Here is a 26533-nt window from a genome sequence, read left to right on the forward strand (position 1 = left end):
AAAATTATCAGGAATCACAGACTGTTTGGAAAGCAAAACAATGAGCTAACAAAACATACAACATAAGCCAGCAGAGCTAATCAAGTAAATGATATTTTGGTTTTGTTTTAGAGAAGAGCAGTACTGTCAGGTAGTACCACGAACTACTGCCAGCAGCAGAGACAGAACTTCACAAAACGTGCTCTCACTAGCTCCCAGGATGAAAAGGAGGAGGATGCTTGAGGCATTCCTTCAAGCAGCATGCACCACACCAACACCCAAAATCTCACCCCCAGAAGTCTCCGCATTTGTATTTATGACTTACGCTGCCATGTCAACACAGCACTTAAGGGAGGCCCAAAACCATAGGATACCTCCCATGCAGCTGCTGTACAAAACATCTACAAAATGAACCTCAAGAAAGACTAGATAGATAGATAAATCTGATAGATAGATAAAATCAAAGAAAAGACAGTTTGACACAGCTCACAAGAACTTCCAGAGGACAAACTGACTTAAGAATTTGACAGAAATGAAAGATTCATGTCAAAATACCATCACAGTATTCACCTACTAGGTGTGTCATTCTTCATCCACAACGCAGCATAATTGTTTTGTATTTTATATAACTGTTGAAGTTTCATTGTATTACCAATCAATAAGTTATTTTTCTAAATGTGGATCCATGATAGGCATAACTTCTGAAAGAAAGTTGTGCCAAATGAGTTAGGAGTCACATACCTGGATATGCCAGACCTAATTTCACCTGATATTGTGCAACCAAGCTGAAACAATCTAATTTTCCCTAATTCTCCCTTCAAAGAAGGAAATAACTAGGGTATAGTTCATTGAAAGTTAGGACCATGTATATTCAAGATCTGCTACAGACACCTCAAAGATTAACAGTAAGGAAAAAAAAAAAACCACCCAAAACATCTACCTGATAGCTCACACATAGCAAGGGAAACTACTTTAGAATATTCAGATTTGCAAGATACTAGAATTGCTTTTAAGATGAGAACTAGTTTGCTCTTTACAAAGTCTGTGGTACCTCCTTTTTTGGGCAGCTATGTTACATCAAAGACAAAAATCCTGACTGTAATAATATTTGTTCTTATTGGTCGCAGAAGACATTCTGTGAGTACACAAAACCAAAGCTCATGTTTGAAATCAAAGAGCAGGCAAGGAGCACCTCAGTTACCTGTGTAAAAGTGCAGCTGACAAGAACTGCAGGGGTTGAAGGAAGTGCCCATTCACCTGTCTAATGCATGTGCCTTGGCCTAAATAACTACATTTTCATTAAGAGCATATCCTTTGCTTTCAACACCGGGCTGACAGACAGACAAGACTGCTCCAAGGCAGAGAGCTGACTGCAGCTATATTCTCTCACATACTAGATGAAAGCTAACCCAGAGCAGGAGCTGATACTGCTAACAGCAGGAACAACCACCACCAAAATAAAAAACCCCTATTGAATTACTGCATAAAATGTCCACATAGAGATGAATAATGGACCTTACTTGAATCAGTCTCTTAGCCTCTTTTAATGTTAGAAAATGAGGGGATATGTCATACACATCACCTCATTATCTCATCCCAGTCAAGGACACCACAAGGAAACTCTAGAGCAAGGAAGACCACATCAGGGAACACTTAAGCCAATTGGACATATATAAGTCCATGGGCCCTTACGGGATGCCCTTATGAGGGCTGAAGGAGCTGGCTGATGTCACTGCAAGACCACTCTTGATAATCTTTCATCAATCACGGGAGAGATGCTCAAGGACTTAAGGAATGAAGATTTTAAAAGAAACAGGCCAGACTCACCATAAGTGATGGACACAACTGTTCAGACTGATTTCACTGAAGTAGTAATGCAGCTGTGAAACAAAGCAAGTCACTTTTAGATGTGACTATGCCAATCTAGCCCCAAGTAAAATTTCAACTTGCAGTGCTGAATAAAGTCAGCAAGCGATAATTTCTGCCCTTGACAACTACTACCCATTCATTTAAAACAAAAAAAAAAACCAAACCAAAACACCACCAACAAAACACCCCCTCAACTTCAAATAAAGCTAATATCCAGATATTGAAATGCTTGACAAAGACCTTACTTCAAAGATAAATTTCAAGGACATGGTCTAAGTGTCAGTTCATTATTAATAACTTAATATATGCTATTACAATTGAAAAGAGATTATATATTCAATTAATATATGATCACATACACTGTAACTCAAAAACCTTTCCTAAGCAAACTGCTGTAGTTGTATGTAGGACAAGTTGTCTTGACAGGGATGAGAGATTAAATAAGACACAGGAGACATTCATGATTTGAACATCATCCAAAGAAAAGCTAGTACTTACTGAAAACCACAGTAACTACAGGGAGACAGAGCCCTGTTGCAAACATACAGGTTTTTAGCACTGACCGACAGAAAAAAAATCTCACATATTGCTAGGAAACATATTCCATTCTTTGGAAATATTTGCTCCTGAAAGTATCTAATAAGAACACAAGTTCAAAAGTTAAGGTCAGTCTGAATAAAGAAGTTCTCAACAGCGGCCTTCTAAATTTCAATGAAGTAGTAACTCTGTATTGGTTTCCTCAGGTCAGCTGTTCAAGGAAAAAGGCACTCAGTGTTAGATGAAAATCCCACATGACAGAAGTAAATCAACTTCCAAAGAGAGCACAAAACTAATGAAATATAAACAGAACAGATATACGAAACAACAAAAACTACAGAAAATCAGTCTAATTTCGAAAAGCCAATTATAGGTAAAAAACTGTTTGGAATTCATATTTTGAAGACATAACTATAGAGCTGAGAGTCTCCAAAAATAAATGCTGGTGGAAAAAAAAGAGGGAAAGAGAAAGCTCTCAGAAATGTGGCAAATGCATGAGATTATCCTCCACTAATAGTATTTGTTGATAAGCACATGTTCTAAATGGGACTGGTAGAAAGAGGCAAAACAAGCCAAGAAGACTGCAAGCACCAACCATAACAGCTCTAACATTTTCATAGTTGTGGACAATATTGTCAAAATAGCACTCCTCCCCGGCCCAGACATAAAGGGTTTTGACAAGACAAGGTCAGGTTACAGATCCAGTTACCAGAACTAAAAGCAGGAAAACTACCTTTCCATGAATTTCCCCTCTTTCCCAACTTCCTTGCTATTGTAACAAAGGATAAATGCAAAAATTTCAAATCAGAGACTGCCTGACCAGAGCAAGGGACAAAGAAATTAATGGGAACAGTGGGGATAGGAAGTAACAGGCAGGAGTGGCAGGCAGATCTGCCCACAGCCAGAAGTGTCCATTAACTTGTGTACAGAAAATCTTGGCAGCATCAAGAAATACAATGACAAAGGTGGCTTTAATCCATGGTTACCCCTTTTTCGGCACATTTTTACCCATAAAGATTACTGGCAGACCTCATTCACTACAGATGGTATCTCATAGCTGAAACTGCCAACATCTCAAGAAACATGAACCTTGAAAAATTTTTGTATGTTATTTCACAGCGAATACAAATTCTTCAAAAAAGCACTTAAGTATAACAAGATCATAAATTATAGTCTATTTTGCAAATGTATTTAGTACAAACATGTCCACTAAATGGATAGTCAAACAGAATCTGAATAGAAGAGGTCAAATTGAGTAATTAAATAATGAGAACACTTCAGCAGTGAAAACCTGTAAATTGCCTGAAGATGACAGGAAACTGCACTTATGCAAATAAAGACAGTTGGGTTTGAGATTAATTAAATAATTAATCCTTTGTGTTTCCAAGTTATTTTCAGAAAACACTTCAGCTTGACATTAGGATAGTACTGTATGTGCAATATTTTATACAAGCCATCTTCAAAACTTTGACATTGTTTCTGTATTCATAAGAAAAATACTTAGTTTGCAGTTTCTGAAGCTTTTTTTTTTTTTTGATTTTTTTTGTAAAAGCTTACTTTCCAATGTGAACTCATTTTAAAACCTTGGCACCACCTTATTCTTTTAACTCCTTACTTTCATACAGAATCCTGAAAAAAGCAAAAGGTGTTAGCCTACAAAGCACTAGGAGGAAGGTCTCCCAAAACTAATAACCAATGGAGTATGCTTGCCCAAGGCCAGCGGCTTTTGATTCAGACTGTTAGTCTCTAACACTAGATGCTACAAACTACTGCTAACCTCACCTACAGGTACTTTCCTCATGCAAAAACAATCTTCCAGTTCTCAGTGGGGAGTGTGACATGGCGACTGTAAAAGGCCCAGTGCAGATTTTCTAAGATGTCTTCAGCACCAATGTTGACCTGAGGGCACTTGCTTAATATTGCTACACTACGCTGAAGCTTTATTTCACTTTATCTTTGAGATGGAACACCAGTGCCACTGTTCTTAGTGGTATATGTTTCCAATTTTAATTTTATACAATTCAAGTATCAGAGATGGCAACAAAGGAATCACTTCTAATGAAAACTGACTTCCCTAAAGGACAGTCATACTTGGTCTGTTAACCCATTTCCAGAAACTGTGGCTATGTAGGATCTAGAGCAAGGCCACTTCAAAAATAAATTAAAATTGGGGGACAGGGGGAAGGGCAGGACAGTGCTGGACAACTACAACAACACTACCCTGAAACAAGAAAAAAAAGTTGCAAACAAAAAAACCCCTTATATTTACACAAATTTTTAGTTCAATTTAAATACATTTTAAACAGAACTTACAGACTGACATTTCTACATGTTATAGCATACAGATATGCTTCTTTTAAAGCCCTGATAATCATTTATATCCCATGTTAGCTTAAAAAAACCAGTTCACACAGCCTTGATGACATACTTGCTCAAAATACACTACCAAACCTCCCAACAACAATGCACTCTAACACTACAGTTATGAGCTCACCTCCAAGTGCTGCACAGTTAGTAAGTTTTACATCACCAGCAATGCAAAGAAATCCTCTCTTAAAGTAAAAGGGTATTTCCAGTAAAGCCAAAGATTAGTTACATAGAAATATTTATTTGTATTTAGACACTTATGGAAAAGCAGCAAATGAAAGTCAATGTTTTAGGCATCTTCCTGAGCCTCAAGGCCACAAAACACAATATGGTAAGAATAAAACATTTGCATAATGAATCCACTAAGAATACCAGCAAGTTTTCTACTACTTTATTATCTAAAAAGTAAGAGAACAGGTGCTAGAAGCTAATTATTTAGTCCCAAGCAGCAAAACCTGGATAAAGACAAACCTCAGTACAAGCCAGAGTATAGCCCTGGGAAAACCAAAAGATCAACATCTCTGCAGATCAAAGATCCTTTCCCACAATGAAGCAGTTGTCTGACACTAAGCACAGACATCTGAAGAAAGCTACATCACTTCAAAACAAGTTTTCCAAAATAGATTGCTTCTGATCAATCAAAAGCATGCTTGCAATTCATTTCTGAACCAGCAGCTACTGCAAGAAATAGTCATAAGTAATCAAATGAACAGACAACTCCATGCTAATTAGCTTACTATGAAATACATTTACCATGAGGAAAGACAGTAAACACACAGTACCAAAAAGGATCATTGTTACAATAAACAAGACCCGCAAGGTTATCACAATGGTAGAAGTATATCCAACAAGCTGATCTAACTTCTGCAAGTGGCCAAACCCCACTCCAACTCAACATGTTGCTAGATCTGATGTCTGTTAAAAAAAAAAAAAAAAGTACACAATTTTGCTCCCAGTCCGACTGGATTCAAAAGCCAACTAAGGCAAGTGGAAGAATTGCAGTCGCCACCAATTCACTATGCATGCCCAACATTTCCACTGATAAGTATCCTGAGTGCAACAACAGTACATAAACAGATACAATAATATAGATAACATAGTATTGTGTTATCTATCTGTATTATCCTCACACACCCTCAGGAATAAAAAGCCAAGTATCACATGACACTGCATCTCTGCCAGAAAACCAAACTCCAAATCAGAGATGTCTTTTGAAGACCACATAAAACCAGTAATGAGTCTCTAAATGCAGCTCTGAATATTATTTTTTTTTCTTTGCCACAAGCAAAACACAAGATGTGGTAGTTATTCTTTTTTCTTCTGAAGATGAAATGGATCACATTAGATAAACGCAGTTAAAAAGAAGCAACGAGCACTCTATATTCCCTGGGGGAAAAAAGCCACTATCAAACCTTCCGGAATTGAAGCAGAACATGGTCCAAACCCGAGACAGACAAATACAGTGTCCTTTGGTTTGATCAACTCTTTTCAGAAAGAAAGGTGAGATAGTTTCACTGCAACATGCTCTTTTTCACGATATTTCTTCATTCCTGATTTTGTTTCAGGTCGGATATAGTCTCAGCTTTATCACCATAGAACATCAATGTACAAACACTCGTTATGCGCACTTCTGCTTTCAAAAACGATATGGCTATATGCCTGAAAAAGACTTTTTTTTTTTTTTTTACACTAAAAAGAAGCCTGCTCTGAAATGTTCTGTTCATTACCTCCTCTCCAAATTCTGGCCCAATTATTTCAAATTCAACAAACCATGAGGTGTATTTGTAGCCCTGTGGAAGACACATTTGAGTTAAGTCATCTTGGGCAAACCACATCTGCTCTGTCAGGCCCTGTACTTAAGGCATGGGAAGCCTGTATGTTGGTATGGGCTGCTGCTGAAGGAAAACTGCTGGAATGCCCCGTGCTGGCTTGTCCTGCACACTGGTGGGTATCACCAACAACACAACCTGCTTGTCAGTGGAAGGTATATGGTATACATTCCATGGATATATCCTCTGCAATAAAAAAAAGTTACCCAAAAGAAGACATTTTTACTTTTACTGTGGTCCAGAGTCCTAAAAAACAAAACTAATAGGAAACCACCATCTATTTAAGGGAAGAATATAAACAAGTGAAAGGAAAAAATAGACCACAAAAAAAAAAAAAAAATCAAGACAGTGGGTAGACTCATTACATGCTCTGCTCCCCCATTCAACCGGTGAAAGGGAGAGTATACCAGGACCGATTAGTTACCCCAGTCTGGCGGCTCACATACAAAACCCCTACCAATTGACTAGATTTGGATCTTCCCCCCTCAAGACACATCGGGGACTGGGTCCCATAGGGAGGTAACAAACCTTATTATCTTCCACCGACAAAACACTGGAGCAGTCATAAACAGCAGCAGTTGACCGCTCTAATGGTTACAGGCCTGAGATCACAGTGACCTATCCTTATATCTGAAAAATAAACTGATTAAAATTAATCTTTGGGTGGGGGGGTGGGAGGTAGAACCACCTGCTTGTTAAATCTCTTTGCTTATTACAACTGAGCTCCTACCCGCTTTTATGGCAAAAGTGCAGGTAGTTACAGTACATGACTACATTTCTGGGCATGACTTATTGACAAGCAAAACTCTGATGATAACACGGGAAAAATATTCTTTTGGGGTTCATACTATCACTGCTTCAAAATGAGTTGCACGCAAACAGTACAGGCTGCCTAGAGGTGACATAGAGATCACCCAGATGATTACAGCTTTTAGAGGCTGGAGTTATTCAGAGAACCCATTCCCCCCTTCAACAGCCCCATCTGGTCCGTGAAAATGCCTGACAGGTCCCAGGGAATGACAGCTGGTTAATGATTACTGAACAAGGCTGCCCCACAGTCAGAGCTGCAGTGCCCAGTATTATGACTCCTCCAGCAAGCTGTATGTGGAGCTGTGGCATGTTGCATGGGATCCAGTGAAGGCTTTCTTTGGCATTCCAGCTGCTTATGAACCACAGAAGCAACCTGCATGCTCATGCTGGGGTCAGCAGTACACCTTCACAGTACTGCCTCAGATGTATCCACAGAGCCCCATGATTTGCCATGGGCTGTCCCATGTGGTATTTTTAGGCTAAAAGCTACTTATAAGCCTTTCAAGCTCAAAGCCCTAGTATTGGATGAGGAAATGGCTTATGTTACTTCCCCACACTGTAAATCACTCAGCTACACAGATGACGTTATCCATATCACTGAGGGGACCGCTGGTCCCATTGATCAAGAAGTGGGAAAAGCATCAAGTAATGTTACCGAGGCAATGCAAAATCACGGTCGGGAAACTAATCCCAAGAAAATTAGAGAGCTGCCACAGAAGTAAAATTTGGCAGAAAAATTTGGCAGGGACTTCACAAAGCGATGCCTGAATCAGCTAAACAAATCATACTTTATATGGTAGAAATGCAGAGCAAAGTAGAAACACAGAAGATTATTGGTCTTTATGGGTTTCAAAGACAATTTATACTATATCTGGCCCAGATACCGAGTTCATTATATAATACAGTAAGAAGGGGGTGGGGCGGCAAAAAAAGATACCTGTTCTTTCCAGAAGAAAAGATAAGAGCCATTTCTGAACAAGCAAAAAAAGTAGTTTCCCGTGCAGCAGTTTTAGGCTAAAACTACTAATAAGCCTTTCAAGCATAAAGCCCTAGTATTGGATGAGGACATGGCTTACTGAAGTCTCTGGCAGCATGGGGACAGGTGACACACACTGCCAGGCTTTTTGTCTCAGAGGTTGCCCCCATCTGTGCAAAACTACAACTTTGGGCTGCTTGTTCAGCGCCAGCTGGAACAGAAACAATCACCCAAGAGACAAAGATTACTGACAGCAGGACTCCCTACGTTACAGTGGATACTGTAAAATTACTCCAGTCAGTAAAGCGGGAAGACACAACAAACTAGCATTGTGAAATGGAAGTGATCCATTTCTACACTTACCTCTCCCAGCCCAAACAAAGTTAAGTGCCTTACAGGAGAAAATGACACAAATTAGCGTGGATAATGATGGTGTACCTCTACCACACGGACTGCCTCTATCTTGGGCACAGAAGGCCCCACCAGAGAAACAATTAACCCAAGAGCAGAATATATGGCTCACCAATGGATCAGCAAGATACAAGAAAGACAATGCAGTGGAAAGCAGCAGCCTTTGAAATGGCTGGGCAAACCTTCCTAATCTATCAAGGGAAGGGGGCAGCAGCCAGCAGGTTGAACTGATGGGTGCAACTATGGCGCTGGAAGAACCACCAGGTTCAGAAACATTTATACTGACTCAGGCAGTGCGTAAAGGTCTCAAACTGTGGGCTAGTAAATGACAACCAGATGACTGGATGATACACGGTAAACTTCCTTGGTGGCAGAATTTCGTTAAGACTAGAGAGCAATGCAAAACCATTGCTCTCTGGGTAAGACATGTAGATGCCTACACTTCACATCGTGGTGAGCCAGAGTGGAAACACAGTGCTGTTGCTGATCAGGTATCTAAGGTACATACTTCTGCAATATCCCCCCAATGAGGAAGCATTAGCTGAGCAGGCTCATAAAAAGTCAGGTCATTAAGGGATAGCTGCTACCTATAAATGGGGACAAAACATAGGCTTTCCTTGCACCAGAGAGGCCATTCAAAATGCCTTTCAAGAACAGCAGGTGGGCATATTAATAGAAGCAAGAAAACCACCACAACAGCTTTATGGAAAGACAGAGCACTGAGTGACCCCAGGCCACACCTAAAGGACATTACATTGGGCCATGTCCAAAAGGCCAGGCTTTGTAATCAAGTGGTGATGGCTGATACATGTACAATCACCTGGCTGTACTGCCTTCTTCCCAGGCCAACCTGAAGGCCACTATGAAAGGCCTTCACTTTTTAAGCCAATGGTCAGGTATTCCTACTTGTATTAAATCATAATGGTTGTCATTTCCAGAACCAATGGTCCAGCAGTGGGGTGGTGAAAATGAGGTAGCATGGTCTATCACAGGGTTCCTCACACTTTTTAACCAGGGGCCAGCGCGGATGCAGTGGCAGGCAGCCATCTGCGGCTGCTTGGTTTCCCCCCCCCAACCCCCGGCGGTGGGGGCGGGGGGGTCTGTAAACACCAGGGGCCGGATTGAGGACGCTGGGGGGCCGTATCCAGCCCGCGGGCCGTAGTCTGAGGACCCCTGGTCTATCCGATATCCCGTCAACCTTGTGAAGCCAGTTTAGTAAAGCATACTAACACCTTACCAAAAAAAAACCAATAACTGACTCCTTCCACCCACCCACCCACACTCTGGCGGAATTAGCCAAGAGTGTTAGCACAAGCATTAATAAATCCAAGTAACAGGGCAGGAGTCCCAGGCTACAACACTTACAAACTATCATTAGGCCACCACCATGCAGCAATGCACATCAGGTTCCTGTCCGAAACCAAAGAGGGCTGTATCTTGGCACTAGATAGACAATCCTGCTTATAGTGATCCCTGCCAAGACACCAGCCTGGGTGCTGGGGGCTACATTCTCAATGTCAGAACACTCAACCTATACTCCTTTAATATGATCTGCAACATACATCTCATAAAAAAGTTGTACATCCCATGTGTTTTGCAGAAAGCAGATACAGATATGCCTCCCAGGAAGTTTCAGCACTGCACTAGCCTGCAGCACTACCTGTTGGCACCCTGTGGGTTACAGGGATGATGCAAGTCCCACCTGCCCAGTGTATTTCTGGGCACAATGGACACTCTGCTGGGAGCCAAAAGGCCCATTTTATGAAATGTCTGTGCTGGTCAACATCCAAGGATGCCAAGAAAGGCAGCCTTGGAAATGTGTGTGTTTGTGAAAACCCCATGCCTTGATGATCCTTGCAGATCACTTTATTAACTAATGCTATGTACTGCTGACCTCTTACAGAGAGAAATACAGATTATTCTCACCAGTAAGAGCAACTATCTTTCTTTCATACAAACTACTATGTTAAAACATCTTTGGCGTGATAGAGTTATTAAAGTCCATTCCACAAAAGAAAGACCATAATAATTCACTGTCACTACCATCACAGCTTGTGACACATGGAAAATATGAAAGATAATTGTCCTTCCCAAGTAAATTATATAGGCAATTTCTTATGGGAATTAGAAGGTATTTTCAAACAAATCACTCCGTCTTATTAACTAAGAATTTAAGCCTACTCTAGATTTTGAGATCACATCCTGAAGAAACACATTTTCAGGCCTGCAATGCTACTGTCAGCAAAAACAGCCTCAAGCCATTGCTAGAGTTGGACCCTTACCATGTATCAACAGGTTGACTCAGAACCCCCAGAGGAGCTTTTCTCTTCTCTTCTCTGTGAATCTCCAGAACACTCATTTAACACAAGTTTGGAGAACTGTTACTTTAACTAAACAGACTTAGTGATCCAAGTATGTATATTTTACAGTCTGTTGTAACATCCTTACAGAGAAACTGGTGAAATACGGTCTAGAAAAACAATCAGGTGGACTGGCTGAACTGTAGCAAGCAGTGGCACAAAGTCCACGTGGAGGCCAGTCACTAGTAGTGTATCCCAGGAGTAAATGCTGGCTCCAATCCTGTTCAATATTTCCATTAATGATCTGGGCGGTGGGGTAAAGTCCACCCTCAGCAAGTTTGCAGATAACTCCAAATGGGGACGAGTGGCCAATACAGCAGAGGGTCATGCAGCCATTCAGAAGGGCCTGGACAGGCTGGAGAAAGGGGCCAACATGAACCTCATGAAATTCAAGCAAGGAAAACGTGAAGTTCTGCATATGGCAAGGGGCAAGCCCATGCACTAGTACAGGCTGGAGGGTGACCAGCTGGCAAGCGGTTTTGCAGTAAAGGCCATGCAAGACAAGGTGAATAGGGGCCAGCAATACGCACTCATGGAAAAGGCAGCCAGGGGCATCCTGGGCAGCTTGATTAACAGCATCGCCAGCAGGCTGAGACAGGTGATCCCTCAGCCTTCAGTCAGCAATGGTGAGGCCACACCTGAAGTGCTGTGTCCAGTTGTGGACAACCCAATACAAAAGAGACATAGACATATACTGACACAAGTCCAGAAAAGGGCCACAAAGATGACTGTGGGATTAGAGCATCTGCCATGTGAGGAGAGGTGGGACTGTTCATAGCCTGAAGAGAAAGAGGCTTGCTGGGGAGGGGCTGAAACTTTATCATTACATATAAACACCAGATTTATCAGCATGGGGTGAAAGCAAAAAAAGAGTGCCAGACTTTTCTCAGTGGTGCCCACTGACACGACGAGGCAATGGGCATAAACTGAATCGCAAGAAATTCTGTCTAAACAAAAGAAAACACCTGCTTACTACAAGGGTGGTCAAACATGGGGAAAAGCTGCCCAGAAAAGCTGTGGAGCCTCCACTCATGGCTCAAAACCTGGCTGAACAAAGTCCTGGGCAACCTGACCTAGCTGACCCTGCCTAACTGGGGGTGGGTGGGGTTGTGTGTTACACTGTGTGATCGCCAAAGGCTCCTTCCCACCTCAACCATCCTGTGATTCTATATTAATCTCACAGGAAGAAAAACAAGAGAGACAGTCAAAGAAAAAAAAAAATATTAAAAAAGGGTTAGCAAGGGCATTTTCGCTGCCAAAAAGAAACAAAACTAGAAATCACTGTTTAAATAACACCCTCATAACTTTCACATGTAATAAATAAAAGTTGTTAAATACAAATAGCTTTTATAGGAACGGCTAGGTATCACAGAAAGTTCTTCTGAAAGAACTACATTAATTTAACATACTTAAACTAATAATTTTGTGATCAAAATGCATTAACACTGTTTCAATACAAACACCAGTAAACAAGCAGAAAGCAAAAGCTGTTTTAAGTCAGGATAAAAAAGATACATTAAAATCCACCAGAAATCCTTAATCTCTTCTATAATGAGATCTGTATTCTTAGTACCATGCAATCCAGCTCCTTAACTTGAGTACAGGGTACAACATGCTTGTGAAAGGAATTAAAACCAACCAAATGTAGTCAGTCTGAATATGAGTAATCCATGGAAAACTAAAGAATATAGATAGAAGACTACAAAGGAGCACTGCTAACCTAAAACGAACAGTAGTTTTCAAAATTATTTTTTCTCCTCTTTAAATGGACTGTTGTGAGCATGCATGGCTAACTTCATCCGTTTTCAAGTTCCTTTTCTTCACTCCTGAAAATATCTACCTTAAAGGCCCACAAATGAGGTTCAAGGAGAAAAGAACTCCATTAAAAGAAGATGACTTGTAAAGCAAAATAAACACTGGCATTCCAGAATCAAAAATAGTCCCAAAGCAATAAGCACTGTTGTTGTGGACAAAACACTGGATTATAACCAACCGCAGTACCTGAACAGATGTAAAAGTGTGGTTTCACAAAGAGTTGACTTAACTGGCAAGGGGTACAGGGAGGAATCATAGATGACAGACAGTTATCTGCTTCTAAAAAAGGAGGCTATAGCGTCCTAGAAAGATGTGTATGAAGAAGGTAAGTATAACTGTGTATCACTGATGCTGGATTATGAACGCACATTAATGAACCTCACAGAACAAAGCACCCAGCTATATTCAATAATTACTGATGTAATCTTTTAAATGCCTGTTAACAAAGACATGAGGAGTAACACATTTGCTGCAACACAGGCTATAGAGATGACCCATTTCAGTCCATCTTTCCCATCTCCTCTCTTCTCCTTCTCTACCCCGCTTCACATTACCCTAATCTTCAGTCTTCCCGTTTTTCACCTCAATTGTTTTGGTCAATAGTTCATATAAGCTCTCCTCCTATTCCAGCCTTCCAGTTCCTCACCTGATGCACATCCTTGTTAGCCCATCCCCAGACTTCACAGGATTTCTCTTTCTCCTGGCTGTACATCCCCACTGGGTCACGGGCCCAACAGTATCTACAGACGCTACTTTTCTCTCCACACTGGCTTGCTTCAACAGACTTACCTTCCTCTCAACTCCTCCTCTTCTCCTCAGTCCACCTACTTCTCCTCAAGCTCTCTTCTAATACCAGCTTCTTGATTCTCTGTTCTCTTCACAGCAAAGCAACACCTCAACCCTGACATTGAAGACTTCACCACCAATACTTAAGTTGTCAATATTATAAGATACAGACCTCAGAAACTTGTGGGAAGCATCAGACAGCCTTTTTAAGTATACAAGGCTGACCATCATCCTGCAGTTTAGAAATGCACCTTGAAGCTACTTCTATTTAACATATATGTACCTGTAGATGAATTAATTTTAGTTTCACTTAAAAGTGCTCTTAATAAAACAGAATCAGAGAGGTGGCGAAATGGAACAGATTCTGACATAAAGAACAGAGACAGAGGGAAATGAAAAATGGAGTGTCAGGAGAAATGAAATATGAACTTACTCACATTATCTTGGCAGATTATACCATCTCTCTGATGAAATACAAGATCCTTCCCCCAGATAAAAGAAAATGCAGTAGAGCTGGTCTGAGGGACAGGGGGGAATTCAGAGTATTTTCATCCATACCACAACATGGAAAATTAGTAAACACGAAGAAACTGGATTAGAAGATGTAATAATAAAATAAAATAAATAGATTAAAGATCAGCATGACTAGTTAAACAAAGACAACTGAAACTAGCATCAGAACAAGCGTGAAGTGATAGCGTTTCATTAACTAGAAGTGTTTCTAAACTATAGCCTTAGTATTTGCATAAAGGAAACCGGCACAAAATATAGAAGAGAACATAGAGGACCTGCTGAAGCAGGGCTGAGGAGGTACTACTCATTCACAGGGAGATCAGAGTACCATAAAAAAATAAATGGGTAATTTTGAGAATGAAAACAACGAAAGTATCTTTTTTTTAACATCTGCTTTTATGTCAAACACTTCAGGACTGTCTACTCTTACCCACCAGTTTATCAGCTGGAAAGAACAGGTGTATCAGGTGATTAATGATCACAGCTACTATGATGTTCTCACAAGTAACTAACAGCAACAATAAAAAGCGACTTTAAAGGGTATTTTGTAATTTCAACTTCTCTCCATTGCAGATCTGCTTATACTAGAGTTACTGTCTTCATCAAGTGCAGTCCCAGTCAATACACACAAGAAAGATGTAGTCAAACTGTAGGCAGTAGGAAAAAGGGCTACTGGAATCACAGAATTTAAGAATACCTTCAAGTTGGAAGGGACCTATAAGAATCACTGAGTCCAACTCCCTGCTCCTCATAGGACTACCTAAAACTAAGACCATACAACTAAGAGTGTCACCCAGATGCTCCTTGAACTCTGACAGGCTTGGTGCCATATCCAGTTCCCTGGGGAGCCTGTTCCAGAGACCAACCACCCACTCAGCGAAGAACCTTTTCCTAATGTCCAGTCTGAGCTTCCCCCAACACAGCTTCATTCTATTTCTCTGTGTCCTGTTGCTGGTCACTGGAAAGAGATCAGCACCTCCTCCTCCACTGCCTCCCCCTGAAGAAGCTGTAGACTGCAATGAGGTCACCCTGTAGCCTTCTCTTCTCTAAGCTAAGCCCAACAAGCTCTTAATTTTCCCAGTATGTAATGAAACAAAGCCAGCCTGGATTGTTCCGCCTAGCAACGTAAAGTCTAAAAGTAAACATGATTGCTCGCTATAAATAAACCAAAGTATATACCAATCACAGGAAAAGAACTAAGAATTAAGCTACTGAATGATACTAAATGAGAACAAATGAGTATATGAAGGCTGTATAATTTAGGCTGGAATTAGAAGGACATTTTTGAAACGAGCCAGAGAGGGTATGCTGTGGATCACCAATTTTAAGATGAATAATTGTTTTGTCACATGGATTGAAAGACATTATTTATAAGCCTGCAACAGAAAGCAAACATACAGCCAATAAAGTTCAACGTGAACATTTCTTCATAATCCCCTTTTGTTCCCAAGTATGAAAGACTAATAATCCCTTTTTGTTCCTCAGTATGAAAGACCCGAGGCATACACTACCACAGAAGACTGAAAAGGAGTAGGCCACCTGCAACATCCAATGGGAGTGTTAGAAGCAAGCTTTTTTTTTTTAGAAGTTATTTAAGCCTCGATTAAACCTACACACTAGGGACCATGACAGAGAAAGAGATGATTTAAAAAAAAAAAATTATAAACTTTTGAGATACCCTTCCTTTGTAGAGATTTATAGAGTAAATATTGTATTAGTACACCAGGACTATGAATGTACAACAGCACAGATTAAAACAGCAGAGCAGGAGTGGGAACAATGGCACACCTGCTGCAAATAAAGAGATCAAGTGGAATCAAGTGGAATCATGAAACATGAAAGAAAGAATACTGGTAACAGAAAGGAACTGGCAGGCACTGGTGGTGTGTGAGACTATCACATACATGGAACCACAAATATGCTGTAAGACTCAACATGACTCTTCGCACTCTTTGCCAAAAGGGAACATAAACACAGCAAAGATCATGCAACATCATTAGTACTCAAGAATAACCCAAAAGACATGATGAGGACTTGATAGCCAGCATCCCTTGCTCTACTTGTAACTGCACGTAAACCTGGCCAGACTGATGAGATACACATCTGTCCTGGTCTTCATCAACATAGGACTGCAAAAGCATGGATATGAAGGATGAACGAAATCTGTGAGATAACAAGCTACTGAAACTTGTTTTGTCCAAAATAAAAGTAGTTTTTCCTTTTATCCAGTGATCCATTGTGAGCTGCTGCACTTTAAACTCTTTCAGTTCATCTGTTTACACATCCTGTTTGGCTGCTGCAGGACCACAGTATCTTAAAACAGACCATTTGCCAAGTGACATCTGTTGCATAAAATGTAGCCAGTTCATCACTGCAGCGGTAACAGCCTAGGTTATTGTTTACGGTCTTTCAGTTTCAGCAAAAGACTTTTTTTTTTCCTTTGTGTAAAATGATGGATTCCTCTAATTTCAGTGGTTTCATTAAAAATAATACAACACATTGATGGGTAGAAGAAAGCAAGAAAACCCGTTACTTACAAAGTACGGTAAGCGCTCACAGTGCATGGAGTGCTGCTACAACAGAACTCTTCCAACTCACAACTGCAAAGTGTCTTCCTTAGAGGTCAGGTAGCTTGTTTCTATTAACTAAATCAGAAAAGCTTGCTTGCTTTCTTTTGGCATTTCTTCATATATAATCTGCGTGTATCCTTTCAAAAGCTACTTTAACATTTCATTTACATTCTCACATAGAGATGAATAAAATTCTCTATGCAACCTGTTTCTCAAATATAATAATAAAAGCAAAAATTGAAATGCATATCTGAGGAGCAGTAAGTTTCAAAAGCCAGCACTAACCATGAATTTTGTTTTCCCCTGCTTGCCCCCACCCTTTGGTATGTTAAGATTATGCTAGTACTGACAAAGAAAAGTAGTGTAGATATAAACGGGAAGCAAAATTCATGACTTGTGCTGGCTTTTGAAACTTACTGTTCTTTGGCAGGGAGGTAGTAAAGCTACCATGCAGTATCCTTCAAATATTGCATGTCTCAATGTTTCCACCTCCTTCCAAACTACAGTTTTATCTAGTCAGAAAATATTTAGTTGTGCCTTGGGAAAAAAACCACCCTGTATTCAAGTTCTGCAGCATGAACAACTAGAACTTCAACTAGGCTTACTAGTCAGAGAACGTCCAACAAAAGATAATTTTTCTAGCTTGTTTGGCTTGATGTGTGATACTTTTCAAATCTTTGTTTGCACTAATAGCTGTAATTTTGGATAGTACTATTACATGTATAAGCACCCCAGGAGATTTATTCATCTCAAACATCATCAGTAATGGTGAAATCCAGCTGTGTTAAATGCAAAGTTATAAAGTGACTTTTAAATATACTTTTCATTTCATTGTTCGTGATGTCGTTCTTGAGTAAGCAACACTGATACTTCTGTAAAATGAGGATGGCAGAACAAATCCCAAGCTCTTGGCTGCCTTTGAGCCATGACTACACGTACAATGGAGTAAGTTTGTCTTCAACATGTATGCATTTTGCACCACAGTTCCTTGGATTTGTATTTAAGGAATAAAGAAGAAAACTCCTCTCAAAGCAAGTATTTTGTGGTATCAGCTACATGGAGGGAAGTAACTTCCAGAAGAGCAAATTCAATTATATCTTTTTTTATTTGACACCCAGCAGCCTGAAGGTTATCTCACTTGACATGGAAGCAGGAATTGAAATGGTGGGTTTGTATTTTGGATTAGATCTCCAAGATAATTTTCAGCCTGCTTGCATACACGCTTGTGCGGACCTCTACCTCCATTTGTCAAAGGAAGGGTTGTGCGTTCTGTATCTGCTTCTGGCTAACTTGTTAGCTCTTACTTCCTACACTTCTTATTTTCACCTGCACCAGTGATGGCATCACTATAAAAAAAGATACCAGCTGAGTACTTAAGGATTAAATTCAACCTCCTTTCCATTTTTTCTATCAGCACTAGCTGGCAAACATGCATCACTCTTCCCATAAGGTTATTTTTAAAAACTCTCTCTTGGTTTCAGATCTACAGTACAAGACAGACTCCTGATTTCAGACCTACAGTACAAGACAGAAACATGAGTCTAACACATAAATCATCTAAAAAAAATTAAGTTCGGTTAAGATTTTGGGATTAAACTGTAATTTTCTGAAAGCTAGAATTATTACTGATGCTTTTAATGCTGGAACCTGTAAAGACAGAGAAGGAGCACCTCAAATCAAAAAGGAAACAAAAGGCCTTATTCATATCAAGGGACATATCACAAAGAGACTCTGAATATTAAAATGCCTGTCTTTTTCTGTGCCAAACATTTAGTCTTTAATAAGTAACTTAAAAATTCTAATTAATGACAGTGATTCTTCTTTTTTATTGGAACCTGTTAAGAACACGCATCTGCAAGCCTACAGTAGGGAATCAGAAAACAGTCTATGGTAAAACATACCAACCTGCCAATGCCACACCTCCCTGCCGGTGGTCCACAACAAAGTCTGAAAACTGACAGTCGGTTTACAGTCCCAGAAGGGCTTGGGAACCACTCGTTCGTACACCACTTCTCACAGCACAGCCCGTGGCAAGCAGGCTGGCAAGCGAACAGTTATCAGATACTCAAAAAGACGAGTAAATCGAAACTGTGAGATACTGACACACAACACTTGCACCTTTCAAAACTATGCATAAGCAGCGGAGGCTTACAAGGAAAAAAAAAAAAAAAGCCACTCCCAGGGACTAATGGAAACCACACCACCGCAGCTCCAACCAGCTGGACGTCGAGACTTAAAACGCCAACACCTGACTGCCTTCCACGGCTGGACACCTACAGGTGAGGAAATGACGGCGCCAGCAGAACCGCGCCGAAGTCCGAGGGGGCTCCGGCTCTCCCGCGTTCAGCCATCTTCCCCGTCACCGCGGCAGGCGGCCGGGATGCCACCCCGGCGCACCGCTCCCGAGCTGCGCTGTCCCTTTAAGCCGCAGCCCATGACCAGCGGGAGGAACCGGCCCCCGGGCGGCCGCCCCGCTCCCCCCGCCCGGCGCTGCAAGGGCTGGCGGCGCCCAGCGCCGCAGGAAACTTTGGCGGGAGGGGAGCGCGCCGCGCGCCGGCCGCCCCCTCCGGTGGGCTCCCCCCGCCCGCCTCACAGGCGGCACGGCGCCCCGGCGGGGGAGCGGGGGGGGCGCCCGGAGACCTCGACGCGCCCACCCTGTCAGGCAGCAGCGGAGCCCCGCCGCCCCCGAGCCCGCAGCGGGCAGGACCGTGCTCCCCCCGCCGCAGGCCCGCAGCCCGCCGCGGGGGAGCCGCACCCGGCAGCGCGACAGCCGCGGGCCCCGGCGGGTTCCAGCGGCCCCCGGGCCGCCTCCCCGCGCCGCGGCCAGGTGCCCTCCCTCAGGCGCCCGCGGGGAGGCGCCCTCCCGCGAGCAGGGCGGGCCGCCCGGGGCAGCGCGGTGCCGCCACACGTGTGCCCGGGAAGGGGCATCGCAGCCCGGGGAGGCGAGCGGCAGGGCGCCGGCCGGAGCGCAGGGCCCCTCCACCCGAGAAGAGACCGGCTCCGGGTACGGGGCTACGGCAAAGCACCACAACTCCAACTCCCTCTCCCCCCGCCCCCGGGCTATCGCGGAGCGCGTGAAACTCACGGGAGAAAGGCGAGCCGCGCCTCGCCACCAGCTCCCGGCCGAGCCGCCTCCGCGCTGCCAGCACCGGCGGCACCGCCAGCACCGGGGGCTGCCAAGCGCCGTCGCCGCGACCCCCCTTCCTGCCGCCTCGCCGGCCCCGCCCCCACGGGACCGCCCGCCCCTGGCGCCCCGCCCCTCGGCCGCGGCCCCGCCCCGCCCCGCCCGGCGCGGGGGACGCGGCGCCGCTCACGTCTGCCTGCGCATTTCTCCGGGGAAGCGGCGCGGGGGACGCTGTGCGTCCCCTCAGCGGCTCCGTTCGGCGCGGGCGGGGGCGACGGGGCGCTCCTGTCCGACGGCGCGGCGGGGGTGACGCCGGGAAGGGTCTCGGGGTCAGCCTGGCGGGGTCCTCGCTGTGCGAGCCCAGGGCGGAGGGAACGAACCGCACCGTCCCCTGGCGGTGCGGGAGGCTCGGCTGGCCGCCCGACTTCCCGGTGGCGCCGACCCCGCCTGGCCGCCGGTCTGGGCTCAGACGACCGGGGAAGAGTCGCGGCTCTTGCCGAAAAGCCACTGATTTCCCAGCGGGTGGGTCGCAGGGGCGAGTGGGGATCCCTCTGCGGGCCGGGGCAGCCCGGGGCGTTCGGGGCTGGCCGCGCTCGCAGGGGCCGCGCCTGTGGGTCAGGGGCCGGTGGGCCCACCAGCCGTCGGTCCCGGAGCAGCGCCGTCCCGTCGCGGGGGGCCGCGGGGCCGCAGGCTGTGTCAGGCGCGGTGGGGGGAGCGCTCAGCAAACGCCCACTGCCACACTGGAGGGGCTTCAAAGGCGACCCGCAAGGCCCCGGGACGCGGGGCTTGTGCGCCGGGTGCCTTCGGCGGGCAGTAACGGAGCCCGGCGGGAGCAGCGGCAGGAACCGGGGCGAGCTCGGGCCTTTGCTTCGGGTGAGAAAGTTCGCCCCGTCTAGAGCCGAGGCGGTTTCGGCGGCGGAGCTGCGACAGCCCCCGGCTGACCCCCGGCAGTCACTGACTCAGGGCGACGGGGAGCCAGAAGAAGGGCAGCCTCCGAGGGTGGGTGCCGGGAGCGGCACAGCCGGTTACTGTAACGAAAGGCAGACATGCCGGTTGTTGTTAGAAGCTTGTTGAACTCTACTGTACTTGAGTGAGATGATGACTTCCGTGGAATTCGTAACATAATAGCAAGCTGAAGCTTGGGCATGTCTGACACTGAGCTGTACCTTACAGCACATACCCACCGGGTGAGAGCATGGCTCGGAATCTCCGGCTGAACTGGTTGTGCAGGAGGCGTTCAGGACATCCATCTGCATAGGTCAGCTGGAAGAATTGGGACCCAGATCTGTACTGTATTTCAGGGGTGTTGTAATTAAGCATTCCTTTGTTAAATGGGGCTGTCTTGACGCTGCTCTAAAATATAAAAACATGTATGGTAAGACACGATTGTGCCACCTTCAGGTTGAAGTAATACCTTGTTTTACATGTAGATCTACGGACTTCTTTATGAAAACAAATTTGGGTAATTGGACCTTTGCTGGATGTTTCAGTGTTTCTGCAAAGACTAGATGTATTATCATGATGAAGGATTTTCCTTGTTCATATAAAATGGAAGATACACAGACTTCATGAATTAATTCTTTGGAAGCCAATTAACGTTTCCCAAATTAAAACACATCAGTGGATTTTTGGTTTGGTTTTAAATGCCTGGTCCATTTTCCTCAGAAAGTGAAAACCTGGTTTTGTGGGGGTATAGCGCATTAGTGTGTCCCAAAGATGTTTTCGTTCTTTGATGACAGGAAATATTAGCTGTTGAACAGAAATGGTGACTTACTGGCTCCAGTTGATTTGCAGAGTCACGCCAGCATTTCTTTCTAGAGCTCTTTGTCCTACCAAGCACTCATGCAAGTTTGTGCCAGGCTTCCCTTATATTATTGATCTGTCTCGTGAAACTGAACAGTGTAATTGCAAAGGCCTGGCCTAAGGATTTCAGACCTTACCCTGAGCAAAGTGATTCAGTGGTGCTTTTGTGAAAGGACAAGCTGATGTCCCTAGGCAGAAGCATCCCAAAGGACTGCCCTCACCTTTCATTCTGGCTGGGATGGTGTGGCATACAGAAGGGTGCAACTTCACAGTTTCTTACTTGCTACATGCTAGCTAGGCTACACCTAGCTGCTTTTATGCAAATTCTTTAACTGGCGTAGGTTCATTTATAGTCTGAAAGCAATCTTTGTAAAGGAAACTATGGACAAGAATTTGGAGAAGGAGCTCAAAATATTCCTCAGCATGTGAATGTTCCCTGAATTAGAAGGTCCTGTTCTATGAGAATAGTGGAGTCTTACAGTCTTTTTTGTAAGTGTACAACATCTGGCTTACAGGTATTAATAAAACAAATCAAAGTATTAAAAAAAAAGAGAAAAGCATTGAGGAATTATTAACTCTTTGAAAAGTAATTGGGAAATACAGTAAACGGGGCCTACTAAGAGAATACTCTTTAAAGTGGTGTTTCTGATTTTTAGAAGTTTTTTCTTCAAAATTAAATAAAAGGTATTTTCATCATTCTCCAAGTACTTTGTATTGAAGTCATTAACCTGAGTAAAATCTTATTTTTCATTATCATAAACATAAGGCAATCTACCTTGGACTTCACATTTAATGGCTCTCTAAATAATTCTACTTTATTTTCCTCCGTTTGCTCATACTGCTTTCATTACTTTCAGTGTTGTTTGAATGCTTTTTAACTTTAATTTCATTTATATTACCCACCTGCTCATCTCTGTGCCAAGTGTTTTCATATTGCTTCACGAAAGCAAATGAATACATTAAAATGTCGTGTTTAACTTTTGCCTCCTCCTCTTCTGAAATCTGAGGCTAGACTTATATTGTCCTTTTTTTCCAATATGAGATTTATTATCATAGGAAAATGAAATTACTTTTAAACTTTATTTTGTGACTTATGTTGTAGCCTCCTAGTGTGAAGTGCAGAAAAATAAACAACACAGTAGGTCCTCCAAAGCACTAACTAGGCTTTCCTGTAAGACTGACTTCACTGAGCTGGAAAAGTATTTCTCATCTTGCGTGATTGGGTGTCTACTTTTGGTTTTATGACTTCCTGATTAAAACAAAGATATTCTGAATGTTCTTTTTTAATGAAAGATCACTGTAATTTTGACATTTTTGTGGGAAATAAAACAGTGTGGCATTTTCTTTGCCTTGCAAATCCTTTCTTTGAATCTACAGACTTGTGCATTTGGTCCCCATTCAGCAAGGACTTTAAGCATTTGGAAATCGGGTACATGATAAAGCAACTAAATTTAGACCTTTGACATAAAAGTTGCATCAAAAGATTTGTTTGATCTGTGGTTATGATCTCATGATAATGTACTTGGGTTTCCTTGTGTGCAGGAATAAACTTATTTTAACGTCCTGAGTTCTTGCATTGTGGCAAACATATCTTGAAGATTTTCACTATCTGTGCCTCAGCCATGCAGGCAATTGTTACCTGCCATTTATAGATACATGAGAAAGTACGGTTTGAATGTGTCCAGAAAACTTTTGAGTCATGCAGTCTTCTTGCTTATACTTCCATAACACAGTAATATTGTTACTGGAAAACAGCTGTAATAAATATTAAATCGTAAAGTTCAGTAGCATGATGAAGTATTTTAGATAGATAGATTGATTAATGCCAGGTTTTGAGCTCTTTGCTTTGAGCACCATTTACTCTCTTTTTGCCACAGATACTTACTTCCTTTTTTCTGTTAGTCAAAACAAAATATCACTCGTCCTTCTATTGTCTAGCACAAGACTGCATCAGACGCTGGAGAGCTGTATGGAGATTTTGCTTTGCAAATGGAGCAGCATGCTGGCAGCGTAAAGGATGAAAGTCTTTGAAGAGCTCTTTTGAGGATAGAAATCAGCCCATGATCCCCTTCAGGCTGCAATCTCGTATTTCCAAGATTTTTTTGTCAAATACTCACAAAGATGAATTCCAATTTGAAAGAGAGTGCCAGTTAGCTGGATATATATGATATAGATATGTAACATAGCTATAGTTGATGCACTTTTTATGCCTCAGTATAATGCAAAAATACTAGAGAACTTCAACCTTTATGTTGAAGGCTTAATTTTATCCATATGAACAGAAGTATGCCACAAAACCTGTTATTTCAGCTACCACACTTAAAATTTTAACTCCTGTGTGCAATAAATGATCCCTGCAGACTGCAGGTAAGGTAAGCTTTTTGGGGCACTGCTGCTTATATAATGCCTTTTCCATGAACAAAAGATGTTAATCTTGGGCTCTGTTACTTAAAGAATAAACCAATAAATCATATCAATGTTTTGAAGACTAATTATTCATAACACTGTATTACCTAGAGTGTTGCTATATTTTACATACCATTGAGAATGGTTTCTAATAAGATACAGTTTCAGAACAGAGAATATTTATTGTTGTACCTATATCTCATCTATTTGTGTGTTGTGATCCTACGTATACACTAGCTTTTAGATCATTAAGAGAAGTCTGATATGGCTGAATACATGTACGAGTCATTACTGGTGCTCTGGTGCAAGTAATTCAGTCAGTTGTCATTAATCTGCATATGCCAACTTGAATAACCATCCTTGGAAAATTATCTGTGTTTCTCCTAGGGCCTTTTGTTTGTCTTTAAATAACACTACTCTTGCCCCTTTGCCTCTGGGATGTCTGTGTAGGTCTCACCAAAAGGTTGGGTTTTTTCATGTACTTGCCATTTTTCATTTGTTCTGAGAAAAAAAATTGTCAGATGTCCATGGTAATAATGAAAGGAGACTTGCAAAAAATGTTAAGTAGATTTGAACTAGAGCATAGACTTAATTTTTAAATTGTCTTCTAAAAATTTGGTGTAGGAAAACAGTGGTTTGACATTCACTGTTTGTACTTAATTGTATTAGCAGTGACTGAGGGTATATCCTGGTTCACCACTAAATTCTGCTATATTTACTGAGAGACCTGATGAGTAAGCTTCATATATGGTCTCTAGTCAGATACATCACTCTAAAAGGTTATTTTTTCCCTAGGGAAAGAATACTTGTTTACAGAAAAATAACTCAGTTTTAAAATGTTTTGGGAAAGTCTACAGTAGTTCTTTCAGCTTTGTGGAGGGGTGGGCTGTTGCTGCATTGCTTTATAAGTATTTAAGAAGTACTTCCATGACTCGATTTCAAAACAAAACTACAAAATAATCCCAGATTTCAGAAAACTAACCATAGGGACACTGAAAAGAAGGGAAAGCAGGTGGTTTTTTGCATTACGAAACCTTTAAAGAAGAATAGCTGTAGACAGCGGAGATGAAAGAAGAGAAAGGGAGAAGAGTAGCAATGCCAAATTGTCCTTTGCATATACATCCCTAATTGACTATACATATAAGTGATTGTTTGCCTAGAAAGAGACAAAATCTGCCAGGAAATTCTACTGAACAAAGAACAATTGTTTAACATTTGTTCTATGCTAACATTGACTTTTAAGGGTAAATGCATCAAGAAACATTTTGAGCCGGAGCAAATCATGCTGTAGCAGCTGTGTATAAATAAGCAGATTTATGTTTTAAAGTGTGGGAAACAAACACTGAAAAATAACTAGTTGAAAAAGTGGCAACATTTAGCCATCATTTATCAAGAGGTAAATTTGCCAGTGTTGTGCCCTGCTTAAAGCACTTTTTTAAAGGTTGAGTCTTTCTATCCACACCTTTTGAAAATCCAGATAGCTGGATTTGTCATGGGCTAACTCATGGTGGGTTCCTTACAAGATAATTATTACACACAGGCGGTGCAAAATATTGCAAAATTTAATATTCTGGACAAGACTGTAGCCTTAGAATGAACATTGGTGGAGATTATTCAGCCACAAATATATAGCATGACCAAGAGTGTGTGTGCCGCAACAAACAGCTCTTGCTTTGCTTCACTCAGTAAAATCAATCATCTGTTCAAAATTAATGAAAAAGAATGAAGTTACAGAACTGGTAAGAGAGTCAGTGAGAGAAATGAAATGGTTCTATTTAATATTTACTTAGTACTTTAGGTTTATTACAAAGTATTTAAATACTAACTAACTGAGCTTTGCAACAGCAGTGTAAAGAAGATAAGGCATTTCCCCCCTATTTCTAACATGTTCCACTGAATCTGGTAAACTCTTAATTTCTCTAAGACTAAAAATAAAGATATCCAATTGTGGATATAGAACTAATTAGATAATCTGCCAAATTCACCATAGTATTGCACCTTTATTGAATTATCACTCAATAAGACGCTGAATTTTAGAGGAGTGAACTTTCAGTTGTTCAAGGAATTAGTGGATGAGACCCCTGGGAAATTGCCTTCAGGGATACAGGAGCAGGACAGAGCTGGCAACTGATGTCCTTCTTAGAGCACAAGTGGTTTTGATTTCCATGTGTAAGACATCAGGCAAGGAAAGCAGTAAACCAGCATGGCTGAGTGAGAACCTCCTGGTCAAAGTGTAAGAATGAAATGCTTGAGCAGTGGAACCAGGGACATGTAACCTGGGAATAATGTAGGAACACTGCATGGAAGTGTGTGGGTGGGATCGGGAAGACTATTTGGCAAGGAATATGATGAACAATAAGAAGGACTTCTATAGGTAC

The 26533-nt window shown here is 42.3% G+C and overlaps 1 protein-coding gene across 5 annotated transcripts in view; it reads right to left on the minus strand.

The window, feature by feature from the left end:
• Positions 1–20042, minus strand: part of PAM (peptidylglycine alpha-amidating monooxygenase) — a 155101-nt gene extending 135059 nt beyond the window's left edge. For 4 of the 5 annotated variants that reach the window (XM_040579397.1, XM_040579393.1, XM_040579395.1 and 1 more), the window contains exon 1: positions 19908–20042. The gene's annotated coding sequence lies outside the window, so the exon portion shown is untranslated. The remainder of the gene's footprint in view (positions 1–19907) is intronic. The other variant, XM_040579396.1, reaches the window with a different exon arrangement.
• Between the last annotated feature and the right edge of the window lie 6491 nt (positions 20043–26533).

Source organism: Falco naumanni, chromosome Z, assembly GCF_017639655.2.
Source record: "Falco naumanni isolate bFalNau1 chromosome Z, bFalNau1.pat, whole genome shotgun sequence".
Taxonomy (NCBI): domain Eukaryota; kingdom Metazoa; phylum Chordata; class Aves; order Falconiformes; family Falconidae; genus Falco; species Falco naumanni.